Raw genomic sequence first — 5,755 nt, forward strand, 5'->3', positions numbered from 1 at the left:
GAAGGAAGGAAGAAAGAAAGAAAGAAAGAAAGAAAGAAAGAAAGAAAGAAAGAAAGAAAGAAAGAAAGAAAGAAAGAAAGAAAGAAAGAAAGAAAATTCAAAGTTCATCTTCTCAACTTCCCTTAAGGCATCACCCTAACTCCACTAAACTTTTTTTATCTTCTTTTATTTTAGCTGTCAAGTCATACTTAGTTTTTAGTTAACTTCTCCATTAAATATCTAAAAATCAAAGTCTTTTTATAAAAAAAAAAATCTGTCATTTATTTTATTCCTGTACATGATAAACAGGAAAACAAAAAATATGAAAGATTTCCCATATTTAAAAAAGATATCAAATATTATCTATTTATTAGTAATCTTGAAGTTTTTGTTACATATTTCTTTATTTTTCTTTTTTATTATTTTCTTTATTTACATTGCAAATATCCTCTTTCCTGATTTACTGCCCGAAACCCCCCTGTCCCCTCCCATATCCTCCTGCTCACCAAACTGCCCATTCCCATTTCCTGGTCCTGGCATTCCCCTATACTGGCGCATAGAACCTTCACAGGACGAAAGGTCTCTGCTCCCATTGATGACTGGTTAAGCCATTCTCTGTTACATATGCAGATGGAGCCATCAGTCCCACTATGGGTATTCTTTGGTTGATGGTTTAGTTCTTGGGAACTCTTTAGGTACTGGTTAGTTCATGTTGTTTTTTCTCCTATGGGACTGCAAACTCTTTCACCTCCTTGGATACTTTCTGTAGCTCATTCATTGGGGACCCTTTCCTTAGTCCAATGGCTGTGTGCCTACACTTCTGAATTTGTTAGGAACTGGCAGAACCCCTAAGGAGACAGCTATATCAGGCTCCTGTCTGCAAACACTGTTGGCATCAATAATAGTGTATGGGTTTGGTGATTATATATGGGATAGAATCCCCAGGTGGACCATGCTCTGGATAGCCATTTCTATAGTCTCTACTCCACACTTTATCTCTGTAACTCCTTCCATGGATATTTTGTTCCCCTTTCTAATAAGGATCAAAGTACCATACCTTGGTCTTCTTTATTGAGTTTCAAGTGATTTGTGCATTGTACCTTAGGTATTCTGAGCTTCTGGGCTAATATCTACTTACCAGTGAGTGCATAACATGTAGGTTCAACTGGTGACCACCATGTAGAAGAATGCAAATTGATCGATTCTTATCTCCTTGTACAAAGATCAAGTCCAAGTGCATCAAGGACCTCCACATAAAACCAGATGCACTGAAATGTAGAGAGGAGAATGTGGAAAACAGCCTCGAACATATGGGCACAGGGGGAAAACTTACTGAACAGAACACCAATGGCTTGTGCTGTAATATCAAGAATTGACAAATTGGACCTCATAAAAATTACAAAGCTCCTGTAAGGCAAAGGAACTGTCAATAAGACCAAAAGGCATCCAACAGATTGGGAAAAGATCTTTACTAATCCTAAATCCAATAAAGGACTGATATCCAATATATACAAAGAACTCAAGAAGTTAGATTCCAGAGTACCAAATAACCCTATCAAAAATCGGGTACAAAACGAAACAAAGAATTCTCATCTGAGGAATACTGAATGGCTGAGAAGCACATAAAAAAAATGTTCAACATACTTTGTCATCAGGGACATGAAAATCAAAACAACCCTGAGATTCCACTTCACACCAGTCAGAATGGCTAAGATCAAAAATTCAGGTGTCAGCAGATGCTGGCAAGGATGTGGAGAAAGAGGGAACACCCCTCCATTGCTGATGGGATTGCAAGCTTGTACAACCACTCTGGAAATCAGTTTGGTGGTTCCTCAGAAAATTGGAATAGTACTACCTGAGGACCCAGCAATAACACTCCTGGGTATATACCCTGAAGATGTTCCAAAATGTAATAAGGACACATGCTCTACTATGTTCATAGCAGCCTTATTTCTAATAGCCAGAATCTGGAAGGAACCCAGATGTCCCTCAACAGAAGAATGGATACAGAACGTGTGGTACATTTACACTATGGAGTACTACTCAGCTATTAAAAATTATGAATTCATGAAGTTTTTTGGCAAAATGGAGGTATCTGAAGGATATCATCATGTTACATATTTAAATTGATCTGTTACTTTTAGGAAAATCTCTAGATGATGACCATTGTAACTGTTTAGACACATTAAGACTGACTCTATCTACTAACTACTATCCACAGAGCTTGTGACTCTAACTGCATATGTAGCAGAAGATGGCCTAGATGTCAATCATTGGGAAGAAAGGCCCCTTGGTATTGCAAACTATATATGCCCCAGTACAGGGGAACACCAGGGCCAAGAAGTGGGAGTGGGTGGGTAGGGGAGCAGGGCGGGGAGAGGGTATAGGAGACTCTCAGGATAACATTTGAAATGTAAATGAAGAAATATCTAATAAAAATTAAAAAAAAATACTGACTGTATCTAAAACACTGCTTCTAGGCACCTAATGTGACTATGTAGAACTCTAATAATATAGGAATATAATAGTATAGAGAGCACAAGCTTTGCAATTGGTAATGTATCAGACATTTATATGTCTGCATTATTATGTTCTTTTATTTATTTTGACAGGTCCTATTTTCTAAATTTCAAGATGGAGTTTTCGAGGATGACAGAAATTTAATAAGTATTAGGCTCATATGTGCTAACTTCAAATACATCTACCTAGATTCCAAAATTTATATCCTTTCACTTGTAACAGACACACACACACACACACACACACACACACACACACAGAGAGAGAGAGAGAGAGAGAGAGAGAGAGAGATCCTAAACCTGTAAAGATCTGGTAGAATACTATAGCATGTTTTTGAAATAACTACCCATTTCTTGTTAAGAAATATCAGTGAATTAATATAATTATATTCAATTTATATAATGTATTTCTTTATCCCAAGGTCTGTAACTCCCCATTCTGATGGTTGCTTTTTAAGGATAACAAGGACATAATACCTACCACTCATGGTAATTATGCTGTCACTTGAATATTTCGTCCTATCTCTCAAATCAATGCAGTAATAGCTTCCATTTTGTAGGATTCCCTCATGAACAAATCACTTCACATACAACAATCATTACCCTCACAGTATTCATCTGTGGATAAGTCTTCATAAATCTTGCTACACTGTAACTGGTACTACAGAAATTATGTATATTGAGAAATGTTTCAATTCAAATATATAAACACACACACAGAGAAAGCAAAACACAAATATGGATGTTTTTATATTAAAGTCTTACTCTTTCTTCACAATATCATAATGAATTTACTTATCTTCCCTGGGACTGAGAAAGATATCTTGGTCCCCGGTTGAGTTAAGGCTTGAAACCCTGGAAATTCTGAAGGGATGGTAGGCACTTTGCCTGTTCCCAGGCACCAGGAACCTGTCACAAGCTACAGCTCCCCACCAGTCATGTAAGAGCAGCACCCTTAGCTCCTCCACAGGTAGAGGACTAGAGGATATGGCCTGTAGTCATGTAGGCTCAAGAGAGATCTCCATTTTAATGAGATACCTAGAGGCCTGGAGGGCTAAGCCAATAAGCATTCATTCCCAGACATTCCTTTCTGCCAAAGGTATTTAATCTCAGGACCACCCAGAGAAGAGGGGTATGATTTTACTCATCCACTTTCCACCAAGATAATAAATGCCTTAAAACCATGGACTGCCTCTTTTCTTCAGGATCTGCCCTAGGGTGCCATAGAGAAGTCATTCGCCTATAGAGCCATTGTTTAATCTCCCATAGAAGTGCTATCTGTGTTCCCAGCCAGTTTCCACCAAACCCAAGCCCAAGCTTACTGTTGTCACTGCCATCAAGCCAAGGACTCTCCCTGAGGGACTAGTCAGAGCTATCCCCTTTTTTCCCCTGGCCAGGGTTATATCCAGCCCACAGGCCCCCACTCTATTCTCAGCACTTCTGTGGTTCCCATAGGCAACTTGGTGTCCAAGGGCCTGAGAACCAGAAGGCTGTGGCCTCCTCACAGTCCCAGGGTCATCTGAACCAGCTCCAATGGTCCTGCAACTCAGACTACACTTTCCCATCCCCAACCTGGAGCTTCCCTATAGCCCAACGCCTGCCCTGCAACAGTGTGGGGTAAATGGTCAACTTCCAGCATCCCAAATCACTGAGTGGTTGTGTCCTGTGGTGGAGTGGACACAGGACCCACAACCCAACAATCATCAATAACTTTAATCACTTCATCTCTAAATTTATTTCTTCCTTCTTCCATTCCACCTGTTCTATAATTGACTTGTATATTTGAGAGACCCTCATTTATTATCACTCTTTATTGTCAACCATAATAAGTTTATACTTCTTGCTAAATCCTTTAAAGTTATCCTTTAGAGCCAAATCGAATAAGAAAATTATCCCTTTATCAACTATCACTACACATCAAACAAAAGTATATGTGTATCTATAATAATTTGAAATGTATAAGAAAATATAGGTGATATCTTCTCTGCTACCATTATACAGTGACTAAATAGTCACAAAAGAATTATAAAGTCTTGAAAAGAAATGAGATAGCCTGGTAATTTAGATTGCTAGCATCTTAAACATTAAATTTATAATAGGAAAAGTTTTAAAAGACTTTCTTATACAAACTTCAGATAATGAACTAGTAAAGTAATTAAAAATTAGAAATTCTGGGAGTGAGGACGCTGTGTGGAGCAGCAGAGGCAAGGTGCTGCTTCCACCGCTGCTCAGGAGGGGAGCATGTTTGCAAGCCAAGAAAGTGAAGATGGCCACCAAATCGTGCCCTGAGTGTGACCAACAGATTCCTGTTGCGTGTAAATCATGTCCCTGTGGTTACATATTTATTAGCAGAAAACTACTACATGCAAAACATTCAGAGAATTCGCTGCCGTCTACAGAAAACAAGCATGAGGCCAAGAGGAGGCGAACAGAGAGAGAGTTAGGTGAGAGAAGATAAATTCTATGGTAAATAAAGGTTTAGAAAACAAAAAGAGATCTCGAAGTAACAGCCATTCAGATCATATCAGACGAGGGAGAGGAAGACCTAAAAGTTCATCCGCCAAAAAAACACGAGGAAGAGAGAGAAAAACAGGAAAAGGAAATCGACATCTATGCTAACCTCTCTGATGAGAAAGCTTTCGTGTTTTCAGTTGCCTTGGCAGAAATAAATAGAAAAAATATCAATCAAAGACTTATTCTCTGATATTTGTCTTCAAACTCTGTTGGTTGCTACTTTCTTCAGGATTGCATCAGCAAATCCTCAGACAGTCGTGGACTCTGAGGAGCACTCAGACTGTGTGGATGAGGGCCTTTGATTGCTTTCTCTGTTTTCTAGTCTGCTGCCACGCTTTGGGAGCAAAGCTGTCGGTTAGACTTTGCTGGGATTTCCTTGTTTTCCAAGGATCATTATCATTATTTTGTGTTGGGATATTACTAAATGTATTTACAAAAACAAACAAACAAAATGACCAGAAAAGCCCCGGAACCTGGATGAGTCTTTCCAGGTTGAAGGGACAGGAGTGCGGGCGGAATACACAGCTGGAGCAGCTGATGTGCTTGCTAGTTTTCAGGTTCATACCAGACATGCAGTGTCTTAAGTCCTGTCAGGAGAGTGACTTTTAAATGTATGTATTTCAGGCTTTCACCATTAACAGATTGCATATATACAATCCATTGACTTTTAATAAATTGGTAATTGATATTTTATTGAATGGAGAATTACGAATATAGATTATAAATTCTGTCTTTAATTGACC

At 38.7% G+C, this 5,755-nt stretch overlaps 1 pseudogene; it reads left to right on the forward strand.

Annotated features, from left to right (window-relative positions):
• Positions 1 to 3,370: 3,370 nt before the first annotated feature.
• LOC110286373 lies at positions 3,371 to 5,202 on the forward strand (annotated as a pseudogene).
• The last annotated feature ends 553 nt before the right edge of the window (positions 5,203 to 5,755 follow it).

The sequence above is a fragment of the Mus caroli genome, chromosome X (genome assembly GCF_900094665.2).
Source record: "Mus caroli chromosome X, CAROLI_EIJ_v1.1, whole genome shotgun sequence".
Taxonomy (NCBI): domain Eukaryota; kingdom Metazoa; phylum Chordata; class Mammalia; order Rodentia; family Muridae; genus Mus; species Mus caroli.